The sequence below is a fragment of the Phasianus colchicus genome, chromosome 1 (genome assembly GCF_987193195.1).
Source record: "Phasianus colchicus chromosome 1, bPhaCol1.hap1.1, whole genome shotgun sequence".
In the NCBI taxonomy this organism is placed as follows: Eukaryota; Metazoa; Chordata; class Aves; order Galliformes; family Phasianidae; genus Phasianus; species Phasianus colchicus.
Genome location: NC_143436.1, coordinates 96,677,746 through 96,699,746, shown reverse-complemented (window position 1 = coordinate 96,699,746; position 22,001 = coordinate 96,677,746). Strand labels below are relative to the sequence as shown.

Genomic DNA, 22,001 nt, shown 5'->3' with positions numbered 1-22,001 from the left:
TGAAACAATGTTAAAAAGTAGAAAGCGCTCATTGCAGATGCCAGGAACTGTCACTGCAAGATCACTCTAAATCACTTATTTATCAGTAAGCAATCGAGGAGATTTAAATTAATATTCTTGGCTTTCAGGACTTTATCATGCCATATAAGCCACTAATAAAGTAGTTGCTCAGTGATTAATCACTACCCACAGCCAGTATTCTGCCCAGTTTCTCATTTCTTATATCTTGCATCTTCTGACATATGTACTCTAAAATTCAATCTCCATCTCCATGACCTCAGGAAAGTTTTGTTGTTGGCTCCAGAATGGCTGCATTTTCCAAAGCTGCTCCTCTTCCCTCTTTCTTTATTTCTTTCTTTTCTTTTCTTTTCTTTTTTTTTTTTTTTTAAATATATATATATTTTAATTATTTATTTTTTTCAGGAACACAAATCAAACACAAAAAAGCCTGTGAAGTGCAAATAATTCTATGGTATACCAGTGGTAATGAAAACTCATGCTTCATACTATTTATACTGGTTTTCCTCTCTGGGTAAGGGCATCATACATGCTAACTAACAGAGCTTTTAGCAAAATGTGAGACACTAGCTGAGAAAACACAAAGAGCTGAAAAACTTGTGCTAAGAGAAGAAGGAAAACAAATCAAATAATAAGAGTATTTTGCAGCAAGTCACGTTATTCTAAAAATTTTACTACAAAGAGAAAGCCTCCTGCCAAAATGAGTATGATGTATTTCTGTATTAGGAAGTACTCTTTCTTAGAAGGAAATGGTTTTGGGAAAAGTGGAGAAAAGCAAGAGCAGTGATAATAAAGAACTAGAATTAATCTTCCACATTTTTTCTTTCTCACTGCTCCTCTCTGAATGACATTTCCATTTCTTCCGTACCCAGTATCCCATTCTCATGTATTCTTTTACTGCCAGTGATCTCTCTTTTCCTCACAAACATAACACTCCAGTCAATAGACAGTGTTTTCATCCCTGAAAATCACTTACACATACAACAAAAAAACCCTGAATACCATGGAGAATCTTGGGTAGTAAGTGGGTAACATTGGACTCAGAGTTGACCATGACCCAACGGGAAATGAGAAAAGGAAATTCAACACTTCTCTACAAAAGAGGAAAAATTGAGGTTAGTGATCTACTTGAGAATTGTGAGTATTTTTTCAAAATATCACCTAATATAAACATGAAGGCAATTTTCTCTATATAAAATTGCTTTGCTACTTCCTAATAATTCATAGAATTATTCCAGAGGCTTTAGTTCTGGGGAAGGTAGGAGAGAGGTAATTTTAATTCTGATGTAAGTAAATATAAAAAAGAGAAAACAAATAAACCCTTTGTTTTCATGAAGAATGTTAAATTGTCAGAACATGAGTAGGACTAAATAAATTAAAATCTGAAACAATTATTTGAGAGTCAATAATTAGGGTTTTAAATGCAAAAGTCTTACACATCAACCACTAAATCATTACTGAGACTGTGACAATGTGTCTGCTTGCCATTGTTTTTAGTTAATGGGAATGAGTTTTCTGCTCTTAGTAACGGCCCTTTCTGAGAAAATCCTATTCAAATTTATAAACTGCAGACATTTCTCAGAGCTCTGCCTTTGTAATCCTGAAGGAGTATAGTAAAGGGCACTGAACAAAAATATCCATGGTTTTTAAAATATCTTCCTCGAGTAGATTAAAATAAATTAAAAAAAAAAAAAAAAAAAAAAAAAAAAGGATGTATTTACTGGAACTACAGACATCTGGTTTAGTGTCAGAGTCAGATCATTCTAAGAAGCTTTTCTTAGCATAGGCTTGAGGAAATTTTATAGCAAGATGCAATAGTAACACACTTCTGGTATAACAAATTGCTCTTTATTTAAAGTTACTCTTTTAATATGAATAAGACTTTAAAGCCTGTCAAAGATGGCATGCAAAGATAAAAATAAAGAAGTGTCAGGAACAAAAATGTTCTTTTTCTCTTCCTCTGAATTAATTTGCATGTCAGTCAAGAAATCTGTCAATGCATATGCAATATAAGCAGCATGACTTACATTACTAGAAGTGTAGGGAAAAGGAACAAGAACTGAAGAATAGGAAAAAAAGACAGCTGCGATGAGCAAGGATTCTTCCTAATCTATAGTATGTATTCAACTATAACAATACACCCAAGATGGCAATGAAGTGATGACAGAACTGTCAATTACAGCTGAGCAGAGTGTAAACAGATCTACAAAATCTGCTGAGCAGAACTAAGCACCAGGTGGTTGGTAGGGCTTCTTTTTCAGTCCAACCCACCAGCTGGAGCACAAGCCTTGCCTAGTCGTAAGGTCCCACTTCCCCCCTTGGCAGCCTGTTGGTCATCCTGGGACACCAAGTGTGGCAGGAACAATCTCGGAAGAAACAGGACTAAAATAAATTCAAACCTGATGGAAAGCTGTAGACATAAAAGGTGTTGGCTGAGATGTAAATTGGATTATTGATTGCTGTAGAGCAAATTCATTTGAAGCCTAGGAAGGGATGAGTTGGAACTCTCATTTGAGGTCTTGTTTGTCTAGCTGAAAAAGGGGTAGGGATTTTGACAGCTTATTTAGAACGGTCTTTTAAGTAAATTTTTCATTTGAAACTTTTCTACATTAAAAAATCATTTTGTTTTTCAGCATTTATGTGAAATGCACTGGGAGGCAAATTGGATCTGTGTAAAAAATACCATTATTAAAGCTAAAGTTGCCTTTCAATCAAATCCTGCAAATTTCTCTATTCAGAATCTGAAGCAAGACTGATTTCAGTCATTACATGAAGGAAAAATCCCAAGGGAGTGGGATCAACCTCCCCTCAGTTGCTGTTAAGCTCATCTCTAATGTGGCCAGAAGAATGTAACTAGAAACACTATACAGTACACAAGTTAGAACAGAATTCAGCTTTGGCACTGTCTTGGAAGAAAGGAGAAGCAAGGAAAAAAAAAAAAAAAAAAAGAAAAGAAAAAAAAAGAGCAAAAAAAAAAACCTTAAAATCACTTTTCTCTCAAGCATGAGCAGCTGCAACTGAATATATGGAGATAGAGGATCTGCTGAATAATGAGTTCTTATTTCTTAAGTGCACTCTTGCACTTAACTGGAAGTTTTGGATTTCAAGGTTCCAGTCCAGTCAGCATTGCCAGCACCCAGAGCTGGCATTTTAAGTTATAAGTAACCCTGTGAAAAGTGAAAGTTATGTGTTGTTTCTCTCAAGCATTAAGATTTCATCAATCTGAGACTGTTGCTCATAGAAAGTCTGCCAAGCTTTTATTCCACAACCCAGCAAATAACTTTGTTTTTAGTTAAAATCTGTCTAAAGAAATAATGTTTCATTAGGTCCCCTTCTTAATTCACTTTTTCACAATACTCAACCTTCATATGCGAAATGTGGTTTCATTTTTCTGTCTTGACTGAGCCATCTCAGCCCCCTATTTCCAACTTGCAAAAGCCTTACTGATTCTGCCACTCCAAACTTCATAGAAGAGACACATTCTCTTGCTGTTGTTTTTGCAAAATAGATAGAGTGTATCTTTGGGCCAGAAGATCTATGGAAAATAGATTCACCACAAAATTGAAGATACTTGATTTTCATTCTCTGCTCCAGTGCCATTTGATGATTTTATACTAAGTATCCTATGAATAAAATACAAATACTATTACTGAATCCTGTGGGAACTAGAAGGCTTTACCATACCAGATGAATTCATACATATTTGCTTTTTTTCCTTCTTTCTCTAATTTTGTCCTTCTTTCTGCTAGGTTTGTCAACAACAACTTTGGGGTCAGAAGGAAGAGGTTGTTGAGGATTCCAAATTGGCCTTCAACATCTCACAAGTGAGTCACATTGTTGTAAACAGGAAAGATGGGAAGGTTCCAGATGCAACTCTGGAATTGAAAAGATTTAAAAAATTTTAAAAGAAAAGTATTCTTACTCACAGTCTCTCACACCAGTGGACATATTTCCAACTGATCCTGGCAGCTAGGCTTCAGAGGAGAGATGGTGGCTGCCATATTTTCATATGCCTCTTGAGGTTGATGATCATTTCTGGCTTTGAATGTCTTTTATACTCACTCAGAGCTAGCAGTGATTAGGAAGTTTCACCTCTCTAGCACATCCCATTTCAAGGAGTCTTTGTCATCTGTTCACTGTTTTATTCCTTACTGGGGCATCATAAAGCTTCAGTCATGTTCTCACCTTCTTATCACTGCCTCCTGATGGCTGGAGTCTTTTGAACAGGCTATCATGCTAATCCCAGGGGTACTGAGAAGCTGCATGGAAATGTGCCAGGTCTCTATAACCTACTGACAAAAATGCTTTCAATTCCTGTACCCTTTCTCCCAGTGTTCTTTTCTGGTGTTTCCACAGTCATTCAAATGGTCCCATTCATACCTGCATTTGCACTAAAAATCTCTTCAATGTAAGGCCAGAAATGATGAGTCAGATCCTTTCCTTGGGTTTCCCTTTTAGAGTGAAGAACAGATAAGATTTTTATAGAATCAGAAAATATTAAGAATTAGAATATTACATTCCTCTTGTGCCTGCTTTATTAGACAGTCCTTAATTTTAGAAAATTGAGTAATTCAGTCACCATGATAAACTCAAATGAGGGTGAAGTTATCAGATGTAAGGAAAGGGTGTTTCCTGCCAGTAAGATTTAAAAATAAATTAAAATCTGTGTGTTCATCTATTTTCTCATATTAGTGTTCGATGACATAGGCAAATCCTAACCTCTCAGTTCTCTCCCTATCTACATGATGATAGACACCAGGGCTCACAAAAATTCTGCTGCAATGGTAGTACAAACATAGCCTAAGAGACTGGACTGCTGCTTTACATGGTAGGAGCTGCAATGCTCCAGGCAGAATTTTTGAGATTGAAAATTAATGAAGAAAACACTGGGAGCACATAACACATCGAATTTATTTCTTGTGTATTTCTCTTTCTGCCTCCAAATTTTCAGCATGCTGCTACATCTTTTTTTTTTTTTTTTTTTTTTTTTTTAAGCTCTCTCACATCCAACTTAAAAAATATGAATTTGTTCTTTTCTTTTTTTCCGGAATATTCCTTTCCCTTTCCCTCTCTTCTCTTCTCTTCTCTTCTCTTCTCTTCTCTTCTCTTCTCTTCTCTTCTCTTCTCTTCTCTTCTCTTCTCTTCTCTTCTCTTCTCTTCTCTTCTCTTCTCTTCTCTTCTCTTCTCTTCCCTTCCCTTCCCTTCCCTTCCCTTCCCTTCCCTTCCCTTCCCTTCCCTTCCCTTCCCTTCCCTTCCCTTCCCTTCCCTTCCCTTCCCTTCCCTTCCCTTCCCTTCCCTTCCCTTCCCTTCCCTTCCCTTCCCTTCCCTTCCCTTCCCTTCCCTTCCCTTCCCTTCCCTTCCCTTCCCTTCCCTTCCCTTCCCTTCCCTTCCCTTCCCTTCCCTTCCCTTCCCTTCCCTTCCCTTCCCTTTCCTTTTTATGAAATACTGTTTTGCTGAAATGGAGTGTTCAGATTAATGTGCTTAATATTTATAAAAATGAAGCATTTGATTTCTGTATTTTAATTGTAGAGCAGAATGATCTGTGCAAGTATTTTCTCAGTGGCATAATCTCAACATAAAAAGTAAATTAACCAAAGCATTTTGTGCCCCTTCTTTGCCTGCTTTAATGGACAAAACTTTAAAGCTATGGAAATTTCTGGCGATTTCAAACATACCAAACTTTGCTCACTATAAAGACACGCATTCTTTTTATTATTATTATTTATTTTTTTACTTGCACAGTCCCATTCACATACCACAGAAAAAGTGCGTTTCTTGTAATCCCTTGATAGTGTTTCAAAAAGACAAACATGTTATTCACAAAGTAACAAACATTTTCTAATGACCATTCCATTTGAAGACACCTTTACTGAATGATATAAAGTTACTTCATGCACAAGTTAAGCTCCCATAACCAAAGAAACTGAACTTTGAGATCTATGAATATAGAAACCACTTAGGCTTAACAGTGTTAGTTACATTAATACACACCTTGCAAGGAAGCAAAATATATACATACATATTGCTGAAAAATTCACAGAGTATAGTTTTTATAAATTAGGCCAGCTATTTAATGAATTAAATCTAGTCCCAAATACAGAGAGAAGTACTTTAATTTAAAACACGTTTTAGTCAGTAGGACTACTCCTTGGGCAGTCAGTTTGGAGACCTTGCTGTTTTGGGATTAGAGCTGAAACTCAGAGAGAAGAAAAAAAAAAAAAAAAAAAAAGTGAACCATCTGTCCATTTTTCTATTTATCTGTTTTATTAAATGGATATAAAAAAAAATGTCAGTTTGAAACTGGTGATATTTTGATCAAGAACAAAGCATCACAGTATTATATACTATGCTTGTACTATGCTGCCTGAAGATGAAAATTATTACAGGAGCTTGTAGTGAAAACATGTGAATTTGTTACTGATCTTAAAGGAAAACATCAATGAGTCTCTGGCAAAAGCCCAAGTCAGTCAGCCTAGATTTCTAAGATTCCTAATTTTACCTTTTTTTTTTTTTTTTTTTTTTTTTTTTTTTTTTTTTTTTTTCCTGAACGGATATTTGTCTCCTGCATAGAACACCTGGAAATCTGTCATTTTACTTCCTCTGATCATTTTAATGGTTTATTTATCTGAATACCTGAGAAATTATTGCAATAATACTTCAGTTTGCTGGCAGATTTAAAATTCCCTCCAAAATGATAACTCTTTTAGAAGTCATATATCACTTTAGAGAGACTTCCAGGTAAGCTGACTATTACAGTGATCACTGTCACACTGTAGTGGAAACAGAGCTCTACATTAAATAAAAATGGAAGACCAGACACATTCTACATCTCAGAACATCACGTATCACTGCAGATGATTTCAGTATGACAAAATAGAAACACACTCACAATTTAGAGGAACAAGAACAGTCAGCTTGTACTCTGAACAAACCATGGGCTGAGAGGAAACAAGAACAATGGGTGGAATCATACAAAATAAGTATAAACATAAGTTTTGATGCAGAGAGAAAAAAGACTCGGCCCTTAATGTCTCTGAAATATCCATGTATACCTAATTTTCTAAGCTTCTCATTTCTGGAAATCAGGCTTTAGAACTAATTATTATTATTTTAATAGGAAAAAGGTTCTTTGTGGAATCAGGTTCTAATCCTGTTTTGATCAACTTACTTTTACACATAGGATTTAAAAAAAAAAAAAAAAAGGATAAAAAATGGAAAAATCGAATACAGAATTTGTCTTACCATTATTTTGGATAAAGAAAGAAAGTTGCAAAGCCAGATATGCATCTCAATAAGGTACATAGTTACCATACTTAAGATGTGACAGTGCTATTGTAATGCTTGACAAGATCTCTTTGCAAGACCTCTCTGTCCTTAAGTGAATCAGCAGATCCTTCTAGTTTAGTGTTGTCTGCAAAATTACTTATCATATCTTCAAACCTTATATACAAGTAATTGATGAAAACATTGCATAGGACCAGCCCTAAAAGAGAGCCTGTGGAACCTCACTAGTGACAGACTGACAGACAGATGTAACACTGTTTACTATAATTCTTTGAGCTTAGAGTGCTTACCAATTGTTATCCTGTGATGTTTCATTCAACAAGTTAGGAATTTAAACTTCCCCCCCCCCCCAGAAACTAGAAGCTTTTATAATATAATCCATTTAATGCAACATAGAAATCTTTCTGAGTACAATTTCAAAGGCATAATCTTTGATTTTTTTTCCTAGTGTTTCAGTAAAGTATTTGCTTTTGTTTTGTTTCTAGCATCATAACCAGCAAGTCTTCATTCTGTAAGAAACTGTTTTTATTTTAATAAAAACACTAGAAGTATCTTGACAGTGGGAACAAAGATGCAAAGATGCTTCCATCCAAAGTCCGTCTGGCAGAGAAGTCAGGGACAGAACTGTGTACCCATTTCCTTAGGTTATGTATACTACATGATTCCTTAGGTATGTCTTGAGAATACCTCTGAAAGGAAGGAGATGAGGGAAAACTTTGTTTTCATGATTGGGGAATGTTAACATTAAAAATGTATCGACACGCAGTCAAGTGTGTAGTTAGCTCTTTGAAACTCATCTACAGCTCAGCTTTGGGCATATGTACATAAATCCTGAAACCATCAATAACTGTGTGATTAAATCTCTTACTGGATAAGAGATAATACTATTTTGTTAACATTAAATATATATATATATATATATATATATATATATATATATAAATGACTTCTGATTTTGAGAAGAATTTCACCTATGAAAGACTGCATGACAGACTGGCCAGAGGGCAGACTGGAAGTATTTCAGACTTGCACTATTTGTAGACAAGAGTTAAAATCACACCTATAGTCATTTTGGGAAATCCTGAAATCCTCAACTTCACATATTGGCCCTAACAGCATAAAGAAATGATGAGTTTTTGTTGTGGTTTAGCCCAGCAAGCAGCTAGACATCACACAGCCTTTCACTCCCTCCCTCCTGTCCCACTGGAATGAAGGAGAGAATTGAAAAAAAAAAAGAAAAAAAAAAAAAAAAAAAAAGTAGAATATTTAGGTTGAGATAACAACAACAACAACAATAAAACCTATTTACTAAAACAGAAAAGGAAGAGAACAGTAATGATAATGATTACATATCTATCTATTTACAAAACAAGTGATGCACAAAGTAATTGTTCACTAGCCAAAAACAGATGCTTTGTCAGTCCTTGAGCAGCAGCTGCCACCCCAAACAATTCCCCTCAGTTTCATAACTTTTTCACATGATGTCATATAATATGGAATACTCCTTTGGTCAGTTTAGGTCAGCTTCCCTGGTTTTGTCCCCTCCCAGCCCCTAGTGCCTCCTCAGTTCCCTCACTGGCTGGACAATATGAAAAACTGAGGAGCTGAAATGTCCTTGGCTCTGTACAGCACTTCTCAGCAACAACTAAAATATCAATGTGTTATCAACATTGTTTTTTCTCATAAAGCCAAAACATAGCATTATATTGGACACTGTGAAGAAAATAGTTATGTCGCAGCTGAAACTGTGATAGTTTTACAGAGAAATCTGAATCAAAAGAAAGTCAATTTTCCACATAAATTGCAAGTGTAGCAGTTGATCTGGATGCTGAAATATTCTATTCTGATATGATTTTACTAAAGTATTTTTAAGGATATTACTATTGCTATTCTTAACTTTCTAAATCCTGAGTGTGTTCCTGCTTCACGTATTGTTCTTCAAAAGCCATATGTTCAAGCATAGTGACCCAGGCTATATTTTTAAGGTTCTTAAGAATAAATCAATTTACCTGCATTCCCTACTATTCTGTATTGAAGAGCATCATTATATTGCTGTTTCATGTACATTTTTTTAAAGTGAGTTTTGAAAAATAATTACAATTATATGTTACAACACTTTGGCATCTCTGGAAGATATTGCTTACATTGTTTTAGTAGGGGAAGAACAATAGGCAGCTGAAGGGTTTGTTCCAGCAAAGACATTGAGATGCAATATATGAAGGATGGAGTTCAGTTGTCGAAGAGAAACTGTTGGAGCAAGAAAAATGATGACATGGCATCAGAGCTGAAGCAGCTGCATATGGGATAATCCAAGAAGACAATACATATGCTGAGGCAGGAGCAATTGTCAATAGGGACAGCTTGTCTGGTTATTTGGATGCCAGTTCCGTAACACGTGTTTGATTGTTTACTGTGTTAGTGGAGACAGTCACTTGACAGGCAGCTTGTTTGAGAAGTTCAGTGTTACCTGTCTTCATTCCTTTGTTAGGAGAAAGGGATAAGTTGCTGCAGGCAGTGTGAACAGAAAACAAACAAACAAACAAAAGAAAACAACAACAACAAAAACAATAAACAATGTCAAACTAGCCATATTTTCATATTTATATTGAAATTTGTGTTGTCAAAGACAAGTCTTGTTAGAACTAATCAAGACAGCTGACTATGACTCCCTCTCACCTCACAACGATATTTTCAGAAATAGCCACATTTTTCAGATTCCCATTGTAAAAAAAGAAAAAAGACAAATAACATCAGCAAAAAAAAAAAAAGCTGATAAACTAGAGACATCTTTCAGAAATTAACAGAAAAAGAAGAGCCAAATACAGTGGTGAAGAGAGGAACAAGGGGAAACTTACTGGTGCTTAGCAGTGAGTGTAGTGGGTTAATTTTATATGGCAGAAGACAAGTTACATATCTAAACAGAAAATAAATAATAATAATAATAATAATAATAAAAGCAAAAAGCAGTTTAGCACTGGAATTGCTTTTACCACCACCCTCTGTGGTCTTTCTCTCAACCCCTGCTTACTCTCTCCAAATTAATTTTCTCTGAAGTTCATTTTTGCAGTCTTGTTTTTTTCCTTGTTTTATTTTTAAAATGTATTTGTTTGAATCCTCTGTCTTTATTGTCTGCTTAATGTGTTACCTCATGTCAGCTTAATATTCACCATGCATTTGCTCTGTGCATTCTCAAAATAATTTTGTTGCCTTATGCTTGTGAAGTGCAGAATTTGTCTTATCTTTCTCTAACAAGAATGTGCTTGTTGGTCCTGTTTACCTGCACAGCAGATGCCAGTGATCTGGTTTTCAAAACAATCTGAAGAGCAAGAACTTACATGAGATGAATATCTGCCTTTCCTGCCTGTCACATGCTCTAGTTTTGGTTCATTTTCTCAGAAACAGTATATAATAATTTCACTTACCTCATTTTAGAAATCTCATAATTGTGAATCTGAAGGCTAATATTGTGGGCACAGAAAAATTTATAAATAACAAGAATGAAACTTCAATTAAAACATACGCAGCATAAAGACATTGCTCATTTTTACATTTGTATCAAAATTAGTCAGAATTCCAGACAAGGAATGAATGGCAAAAAGATGGGGAGCAATCTGAAGGGATAAGAACAAAGAAAGCAATAGGAAGGAAAATAAAATGAGAAGGGGGCAATTGACTACAAGCTTCCGTCTGACTGTGTACTAAGACTAACTGCTATGATCTGGAAACTGCTTCTTGGAATCTCTGAAGGTACTGACTTGGATGATGGAAAATGTTTTGTAATGTTTATTTGTAGTCTTAGATTAAAAAAAATATGTACTATATAACATATATATAATTGCTCAAAAACACATAAAAAAGAAATTTCACCTAACTTTTCCTGAAATGACAAGTTATGCACTACCAACTGAAATGGATTATAAAATATAGAACATTGGTCCAAAGCAGTTTTTTAAAAGAACTTCTCCACAGATGGCAATTAGGAAGTACAATGGTTGCTGAGTGAAAACCTTTGCTACAGCATTCAGCAACAGGAACAAAATTCAGTAAACTGTAACACCTCCAGCTTGGCATACTGCAGTTATTCGAAGTTACATATTTTATTTTTCTAGTACAAGCTGTTTCTCTGTAACTAGCCGAAGAGCAAACAAATAGCTGTATATTGTATGTCATTTATTTGTTTTTCTATGATTGCAAATACCTCATCAGTACAGTGAATACATAAAAATGAGAACACTGCCATTGAGGGATTTGAAATATATAGTTTGTAAAAATATCCCATCCTACTGGTTAGGGCCAAACTTGAACAAATAAGGTAAAGACACTGCAGAGGCTATGGAACATGTAAACTAGGAGAATGTGAGAAGCTAAAAAGCAAACACTGAAAAAAGAAAGACAACATTTCACTTGTATAGGTGTTTAGAGCTACACTGAGGCATTCTTTTATGGTAGAATGAAGAACTGATGTTGGAATGACTATGCACTGACAATAAATAGCAGTAATTCAAAGTGTAAAATTAATCTGTCATAGGCATAATTTTAAATGTTACTATTCTACTCTATTTTATAGTACTTCTAAAAACCATGCAGGGGGACCATCATAGCTGAGATGCTAAAAAAAAAAGACCCAGCATCTCCACTTGGCGTACTATCCTAGGAGCCTAACAGCTATTGCAGGGAAAATAACATTTAATATTGCAATCTAACAAATCACTCCCCTGAACAATTAACAAAATATTCACAGTCACTTTACAGGACTACTAGCACAAATTAAAAGTAAACAAAAGAAGTTTTTGATTTAAAACAATTATTTGTCTCCAGCTGGGAAGAATTTAAGAAGCAGAACAATAGAGAAGTTCGAAAACACTTTAAATATCCAAAAGGTATAGACAGCTCAAAAGAGGGTCAGACTATTATAAGAGAATATTTTTCTCCCCACAGAACAATAGATAGGAATAACATTTCCTTGAATATAAAGGAGGGTGAAGTCATCACTATAGTGTGTTATTACTTCAGAGTTCAGGTACTCAACTCCTTTCTTTTTTTTTTCATAGGAATAATTCCACTGGGTTCGATCATTAGATGTTCATTCATGAAAAGCATTTGTGTTGTTGGTAGTAGTTTCATTTGGCTTTGGAAGAATGTTTTCCCAAGGCTCAACATCAGAATTGCACATAAAATTGAGAATTATGCAATCTGCAAGAGAAAGAGTTTGAAGTTCAACTTCCAAATGATCCTACTGCATTTTGAAACAGTCTGAGGAAGCAAAATGCCAGACAGCAGTAAGGTATCTGCACCCTTCAGAAATACTTCTCAGATGACTTAGCACTTATTCAAATCCTAAGTCCTCAGATAGTTGACTTGCATAAGTGGAGGGAAACATAAGACATTTCAGTGACATATTTAACAAAAAAGTTTTAGATCCCATTTCACAGCACTAACAACTGCAGCACTGTCACTTTCCTAATATCTAGCAAGTATAGAGGAAGTAATTAGTTAATCAAAAGGAAAAATTATTCACTTCTATATTTACAGGTGAACTTAAATATGCTTAAATATTCAAAGATTTGGCTCATTTATCACATTAAACATTTGTTTTCTTTTAACCTAGTTCAAAAGCTAAAGTAGGATATATTGTTTAATCTAGTAAAATTATACTTTGCTCAGATTATGTAATTTATTCAGTTGCCTTTCCTACTGCAGCTAAGACATCTTTAACAATTAGGATATTCCTAGTAATCTTCCAACATTTGGGAATAATGGCAATCTACCTTTATGGGAAATGTTAAGAATCATTCTTTGGAAAAAAAAAAAAAAAAAAAAAAACATTCCTCAAATCAGATCACAAACATAAGGTAACCACACCTTCATTCTCATGCCTGCACTCACTTGTGCTCTTTCTCTTTCTAAGTCACTGGTTCACTGAAATGTTAAGTACTCCATGAAAAGTGAAACAGCTACAGAAGGAAGAAACAAGAGCATCTGTGACCCAGGTCAGCTTAACTACACTGGGAATTGTAAATTGAACTCCTTTCAGCCAAGGAAAGGAATTGAGAACTATTTCCCAAACCTGTGCTGGCCCTTCAAAACACAGCCTGATAAAACTGGTGGCACAGCACAAGTCCAAGTTTGGGAAAGTGGGAAGAAGCTGGGATGAGTTGCCACCTTCCCAGCAGTTCTATTCTGTGCAGTACAGCATACCTATACAGCTGTTCTGCTTGGACCATTGAATTTGAAATAAGAAGATATGGTGTCTGGTTTCATTTTTGAACAAGATGCATTAGAAACATTTTTCAGGGAAAAATATAGGGCGGAAAAGTGTTTCCTGTCTCACTATTGTGTAAGACATCTGCAATAATCTTGCAAATGGTAGGATAGCTTTAAAAAAATAAATCCATTTATAGGGAATTCTTAAGCATTTTAGGGGACCGTTAATCTTATAGCTGCAAATTTTGCTGGCAAATTAGTAGCTTCTAAGTCAGGTTCTGTGTCTAAGTTATATTTTATGTTTGAGTTTAAAAATCACCTGACAACTACAGAGAGGTGATCAGGTATGGGCTTTGACTTTGGGATCACAGCAGGGGATATAGCCAAGCTCTTGTCAGCTCACTGTGCACATGTCAAAGAGCTTGTCTTCTTGTAGTAGTGATACTTTGAGCACATGCACTGTCAGCCCGAGCCTGATGCTCTCTATGTACCAGTTCATGGGAGTGGAGGGGAGGTGAGAGGCCAAGGCATTTCAGTTCACAGAGAAGGAAAGACAGTAAAGAAAACTAACTCCCAATACATGCCTCCATTTACATTGAGAAAACCTTTTATAAACAAGAGCATAGGTGCCTATTTCAAAACATACGCAAATTTTCAGGTTTTCACCAATTGGTGGAATATTTCCATTTTAGAAATATCTTGTTTCTAAAGATAAGTAACTGCAAGTTATAGGTTGCAAAAATTGATATCATAGACTATTGTATCTTCTTAGTTTAAAATAGACATCCAACACATGACTACCTGAAACATTTTCTTTCCCCATCCATCTCCTGCCAAAGTTCTCAAAGGACAGTATTTGTACAAAGCAAGCATTAAAAACTCACATAGAAAAAAGTACTATTTACATCCTCTATGCAGCATTATTTACAATACCTTTTATCATGTTTGGTCCCAGTTCATAACAAAGCTTTTCTCTTTCACATCCATTTGGTTTTCCCTTTTTAGTAAAGCAATTTGAAGTTCAGTTTCAACTGAATGCATAATGATGAATGTATATTTTGTATATGATTTTAACATTGAAGGTCTGCAGTATTTCACAGCAAATGTAAAACAGTTCACACTTTCCTGCTTTTCCTCTTAAAATCATTATATCTCTTAATTTGCATAGAAGGTGGCCACTGGAATTATTTGATATCAAAATGAAATTGGATGTGTTCATTTGAGTTGTACCTATGCAGTACACGTGTTCCCTGACTAATCACACTCTTCAATGATTTCTGCTGAAGAAAAAGATAAACACAGTTTCCACAAACATTTGTTATTAGCTTTGTTTGGAAATATTCAATCCAGTAACCTTGTATGCTGGGGTACTTGCAGGGAAAAACGTCATTTGGGATGCAAAAATAATCAAAACAACTTCAGTTAAAACTTCAGCAAGTGATTGGAGAATGCTTTTATTAGCATTTGTTCAACTAGAAAGGGAAATCTAATTTCCATACAAAAGCCTCTCAGATGAAATAACAAATGAAAGTCAATACTAAAAAGCAGATGCATACTTTTTTTTAATTAAATGAGCATTGTATAATCAAAGCTAAATTTCTTCTTTTGGTCAAAGCATGATTCTGCACTTATGCGATTATTATTTCAGAATTATCTTATATGTGAGAAAAATAGCTGAATATAATTACAATTAATAGCTTTATATACAAAATGTATTGGTTTTGAAAAAAAAAAAAGGAAAAAGGCAAATCAAATTTAATACATTTACACTTAGAACTATTAAAAATAGACAAAGATTTATCACTGTAAAGAATAAATATTTGACAGAAAGTTAGCATCCCCACAACAATGTTTTCCTAAAATAAACAAAAGGACTACAAATTTTTTTTTAAACAGAGCAGAAATCTTTCTGAATATTTTATTTTGCTCAAGAAGACTTTACACAGCAAATATAAGGCTTCCTTACTCTTTTTATTTTTAAAAAATAAATTATCAATCTGTTGAATTATGCTATTCATTCATTCCTCTATGGCATATTCTAACTACTCAGCAATTAATAACAACCAGTATGTCATATCATATGAAATCAGAAGACAATATCCTAAAAAGGGTGGCAGAGCCATATGTAAAACAAAACTGCCTTCAAAATATCAAATGAAAGGTTATTGTTATCTTAGATATTATATTGTATAAACTCACGTTGTAAATGTGTGTTTGCACTTTTGATTTACAGTAATCACATTCACTAATGCGTGACTTATAAATAGGAATACCATTTAACCATTTATTCATTAGAGATCTCTTTCACTAAGGAAAACTACACTATTTTAAAAATATGCTTTGCTTTCTTATCTCTGAATATGTGTGTGTAGGACCTACTTTCTGGTACATATTTATTGAAAAACAAATCTGGATTTGCCTATGGGGGGCGAATGAACTGAGAAGAAAAAAGTATAATGCAGAAGCTTACTGTATTTGAAGAAATTGGTATAACTAAACAAGTCTATATTTGGTTTAGTAGCCACAGGATAAGTTCATTCTCTGTTTGTTACAGGGAAATAATTCACACAAAAAGTTCTGCACCAAGTTGAACCATGATATGGTTATTGATACTAGAAATAAGAGCACTATTTAACATTGAAGTTGGAGTGCATGTACACAGGTACGTAACTGCTCTAGGATCCTTACACACTGACAGTTTCTATTTTAGCTCAGTAAGCCAGGACACTGTTTACAGGCTGCCAATTCAATTATAAATCTGTGCTAAACTTCCACCTATGGATTTTGGCCAAAGTGCTTTCTAATCCCCCTTCCACTCTTCCTGCAGGATAGTTGAAATTTACTCACAGTCTTTCAGAACAGAAGTCCATTGGCTGCAATCCTGGATTTCCGTTTCTGTTATCCAGCCCTTTGGTGCCTTCTCTTACATCTTAGTTTCTTTAGGAGCTATAAATAGAGATACCACTTGAAAAGCAAAAATGAACTATTGAAAAGTTCTATACTGAGAAAGATCCCGCTGAGTACACAAGAACCTCCTACTCCACTGCCATCTGGCTATGGCATGATGAAGACATCCTAAGATGTGGCTGAGTGTTTAAGGCTGGCTGCGGTTTGACCCTAGCATCAGTATAGATTTCCTCTATGAATATACTGGAGGAAAAATAATAAGAGCTGCTCAGGAAAAAATATTTCGGTGTTTTGATTTCAGCCCTATCACCAGCACCAGCATCATCTTAATCCATAAAGCTAGATTTCCAGACATACCCCACTAATTTAACATCCTTTTAAGAATATATATATAAATGAAGAAGTATTTGTTTTTTTTTTTTTCTGATAACTCATATTTTTTCCTCACCTGCTAAAAGGATTCCACTAGCTCAGAGTCTTAAAACTAATGCTTTTTGAATTAATTCTCATGTATTTTCAAGGATTGTCAGAGGAAGATTTTGACCCTAGTTATCCTATTAAACATAATTAGACAATTTTGAACAGCAGCAGCTACAAGTTATTGGTTTTTCAACTCCTTGCATTCCTTGCATTGTATGAGATTCACCTATAACATTTAGACTGTCATTTTCTATGTCATTATGTTTTTCTCACACTAACGATGCCTTAGAAATGTTATGGAATAAAAGCCTGCAAAAAATGTCATTCAAAATAACACTTATCTGGAAGGTTTTGGAAAACAAAACACAACAAACCAAGAACTCAAAGCTTCTTCTCAGTGTGTAGACTGATTTTTCATAAGCTATATGATAATATCTTGGAGCTTCAAACTTATCAGTGAATTTTTAGCAATTTGCAAGTCTGGCACTAAACTTTTTCAGCTATATCAAGTTGCCCAGAAAAGCAGATCAAGAACTTGAGGAGTTTTCATGTGTTGCAGCTAAGAAGGAGCTTGCAGGATTACATCTGGACATACACACAGAGTGCATATGTGTCTACATACATAACAAAAAAAGCCCTTCATGTAGCGTGAGCTTCTGTCATACACAGAATCAAGTCAATGGAAAGGAGACAGCTTGTTTGTTCATTTAAGTTATACATACATATATACATTAAATATGGAATATCATACGTATAGGTTCTTTTACCACGTGACTGGTAGCAACATACGTGATGTTCAAATTCTAGGTGCCACTAAGAAAGAAATTATAGGTGCTTGTTAGCTGCAATTCCTCAATTAACTAGTGATCCTAAATGATTTACACAACAGCATTGCTCTGACAGGAGAAAGGAAAGAGGAAAAGGCAAAAAAGGAGAAAAATGTACTGTGGTATTTCTTCTTTTGAAGATATTTTTTTCTTTAGCAGATTTGGACTAGATATTAGGAAGAAATTCTTTACTGTGATGGTGGTGAGACACTGGAACAGGTTCCCCGAGAGGTTGTGGATGCCCCCTCCATGGAAGCATTCAGGTCCAAGCTGGATGGGGCTTTGAGCAACCTGGTCTAGTGGGAAGTGTTCCTGCCAATAGCAGGGGTGGGAAGTAGATGATCTTAAATGTCCCTTCCAACCCAAATCATTCTAGGATTCTATGAATTTTGTTCTGTTTAGTTTTTGAACTGTTTTTAAGACCTAATCATTGCTGCATCCACTGAGATACCCATCACCTTTTAGCTAATTCTTTTGCCTAACTGCTCCCAGTTCACCTACTGACCAAATAACTCTACAATATTCTGCCAAAAAGCTTCCTCAGTTATTTCTGCTTTCTATAAGGACAAACATGTCATTAAAATGTGTTTTTTTTTTCTTCTCAAAGTAATTTATTCTGCTGGCCTCATTTTATTTCAGTCCATGACTTTTGCAATCCAAAGCTATGATTCTTTGGTGACTAGCAAACCCAGAAATAATTAAAAGATGAGGGAAAAAATAGTTAATGCCTTAATTAACCTTAATTAATAACATAATATGCCTTAATAATTAATAACATAATATGCCCTAATAATTAATAACATAATATGCAAGCCTACATGTTAGATTCTTGGTTTCTTCTGTCCATTTCCCTTTTTTTTTTTTTTTTTTTTTTTTCCCATCAAACATCAGCAGAATTTCCCTGTCAGGGATTCTTTCACTCCTAGGAGACACTTGTTAAATCTAAGGTGTCAGTCACTAAACTTTTAACTGATAAATAAAGATTCCACAAACTTCACAGTGCTCTCTGAAAAGAAACAGGATGTTCAATAAAGAAAAGATATAGGATGGGTACTCTAAGAACTATTTTAAAGTTATAGTTAGGAATTGATTAAATCTTCCTAATCTGATGCTAGAAATTTTACCGAGATTAAACCTGATACAAATGTTGGACAATCATATGTGATTATGATGAAATAGAGAATCTGGTGGAAAGATTAAAATACATTGGTTTTCCTTCATTTCTTCTTTTTTGTCTGTTTGTTTTGTTTTTCAACAGTTATGTGTTCATGCAGTCTTCAAACAGGTCTGAAAAATCCAGAATGAGATATTTCCCACAATTTAATGTAAAGCAAATGAGATCCCAGACTGAATTTTTTTTTGCCAAAATCAATGAAAACTACACAAACAGTTTCATCTTTTGGGACCACTTAGTCTGTATCATTAGAAGTCCTTAAAATAATGAATTCTGTGTAGTACATTGGCTGGGATCCAGAAGGAATAGGAAGAATAGAAAATAGTTCACTGTTAAAGAATGCATTAAGCTGAATGCAGCCAAGTTCCTTGATCTTTCAGATGCAGGACTGCAAAATATATATATAAAAAAAAATAGTTAATTAATGTATTAGTAGTTTAAATTATGTCCTTCTTTAAAGCAGTTGAGACCTCGTAGATCTCAGAAGAATCTTTTCTGTACTTGTGCTTATGATGCAAAACATCTTAATTTCTGGAATGAAGAGAGAGTAAGAGCTTGACTAAGACCTGAGATCAGCACTTTGAGAAATACCAAGAACAACAACAGCCTGCTCCTGGAAGAAATGGTAAAGAACATATCCATTGTATTTATATGTTGTATTTGGAATGGCAACTAAGGAATAACTTATTATTCTAGTTCTATGTGAAAATAGAATCATAGAACATAGAATCACAAGGTTGGAAATGACCTATAAGATCATTTAGCCCAACAGTCTTCATATTACCACTGCTACCACAAGGACTAAACCATATCTCGCAGCTCCTCATCCAGGCGCCTCTTGAACACTGCCAGGACGGCGACTCCATCACCTCCCTGGGCAGGCCATTCCAGTGCCTGACCACTCTCTGAGTGAAAAAGTTTTTCCCCATGTCTAACCTAAACCTCCTCTGATACAACTTGTGGCCATTTCCCTGGGTCCTGTCTGTTGCCTGGGAGAAGAGGCCAAACCCCTCCTCACCACAACTTCCTTTCCAGAAGTTGTAGAGTGCAACGAGATCTCCCCTGAGCCTCCTCTTCTCCAGACTAAACAATCCCAGCTCCCTCAGCCGCTCCTCATAAGACTTGTGCTCCAGACTCCTCACCAGTTTCGTTGCCCTTCTCTGGACATGTTCCAGGGCCTCAGTGTCTTTTCTGTAGTGAGGGGCCCAAACCTGAACACAGTGCTTGAGGTGCAGCCTCACCAGTGCTGAGTTCAGGAGCATGATTACCTCCCTGCTCCTGCTGGCCACACTATTTCTAATGCAGGCCAGGATGGCACTGGCTCTCTTGGCCACCTGGGCACACTGTTGGCTCGTGTTCAGCCGAGCATCAATCAACACCCCCAGGTCCTTTTCCTCTTCACAGTCATCCAGCCACTCGTCCCCAAGCCTATAACGCTGCATGGGGTTATTGTGGCCAAAGTGCAGGACCCAGCCTTGTTGAACCTCATCCCATTCACCTCAGCCCGGCGATCCAGCTTATCTAAATCCCTCTGAAGGGCTTCCCTACCCTCAGGCAGATCCACACCACCTCCCAACTTGGTGTCATCTGCAAACTTACTGAGGGTACACTCAATCCCCTCGTCTAGGTCATCAAACAAGATAGGCCCCAGTACCGATCCCTGGGGGACACCACTTGAAACACGTTGCCAGCTGGACTTAACTCCATTAACCACTACCCACTGGGCATAGCCCTCTAGCCAGTTTCTTACCCAAAGGAGTATATACCTGTCCAGGCCACAGGCAGCCAGTTTCCCCAGAAGAAGCCTGTGAGAGACCGTGTCAAAGGCTTTGCTGAAGTCTAGGTAGACTACATCAACAGCCTTTCCCTCATCTACCAGTCTGGTCACCCAGTGATAGAAGGAGATAGGTTGGTCAAACACGACCTGCCTTTCATGAACCCGTGCTGGCTGGGCCTGATTCCCTGGACACCACACACATGCCGTGCAATCTCATCCAAGATGATTTGCTCCATTACTTTCCCCGGCACTCAGGTCAGGCTGAGGATGTAGGCTATCTGGTCCCATGGACTTATGACAGTCCAGATGGAGGAGGTGCTCTCTGTCTCCACCTGAATCGCTGTGGGTGTTTTTTGAGTAGCGTCCCAGACTTCCAAATCAGGGCATAAAATGCCCAGAGGATAACTGGTCTGGCTATTAAAAGCAGATGTAAAGAAGGCATTGCGGACCTCAGCCTTCTCCTTGTCCTCAGTGGCCACATTCCCTGCTGCATCAAGTATAGGATGAGAATTATCCTTGGTTCTTCTTTTGCCGTTGATATATTTATAAAAGGATTTTTTATTGTCTTTAACTTCAGTGGCCAATCTGAATTCAAGTTGGGCTTTTGCCCTCCTAACTTCCTCCCTGCATACCTTAGCTACTTCCTTGTAATTTCCCCAAGTAGCCTGTCCCTTTTTCCAGAGGACGTAGACTCTCTTTTTCTCAACAGTATTTCCTGGCTCATCCACACTAGTCGTCTACCCCTGCAGCTCACCTTACAGCACTCAGGGGCAGCCTGTTCTTGAGCCTTTAAGATTTCCATCTTGAGGAGTGTCCAGGCATCCTGGACCCCTTTACCCTTAAGAAGTGACTCCCAAGGGACTTGTGCTACAAGTGCCCTGAACAGATCAAAGTCCACCCTCTGGAAGTTCAATAAAGTAGTTTTGCTGGTTGCTCTTTTGACACCCCCAAGAATAGAGAATTCTACAGTTCCATGGTCACCCTGCCCAAGACGGTCCCCAACCTTCACTTCTCCCACCAGTCCTTCTCTGTTAGTGAAGATTCAGGTCTAGCAGGGCACCACCTCTGGCAGGCTCTCCTACCAGTTGCATAAGGAAGCTATCTTCCACGCAGTCTAGAAACCTCCTGGACTGCTTTCTCTGTGCTGTATTATACTTCCAACATATATCAGGGAAGTTGAAGTCTCCCATGAGAACAAGTGCTGGCGATCGCGTGACTTCTGCAAGCTGCTCATAGAATGCTTTGTCCAACTCTTCATCCTGGTTAGGTGGTCTGTAGCAGACCCCCACCAAGATGTCGCCACTACAGGCATTTCCCCTAATCCTTACCCATAGACACTCAACTCTGTCATTATTAGCCCCAAGCTCTTCAACATCAAAACAGTCTTTGA

General features: G+C 36.5%; 1 pseudogene; it reads left to right on the top strand.

The window, feature by feature from the left end:
* Positions 1-1,070: 1,070 nt before the first annotated feature.
* On the top strand, positions 1,071-20,884 carry LOC149919886 (uncharacterized; annotated as a pseudogene).
* Positions 20,885-22,001: the final 1,117 nt, after the last annotated feature.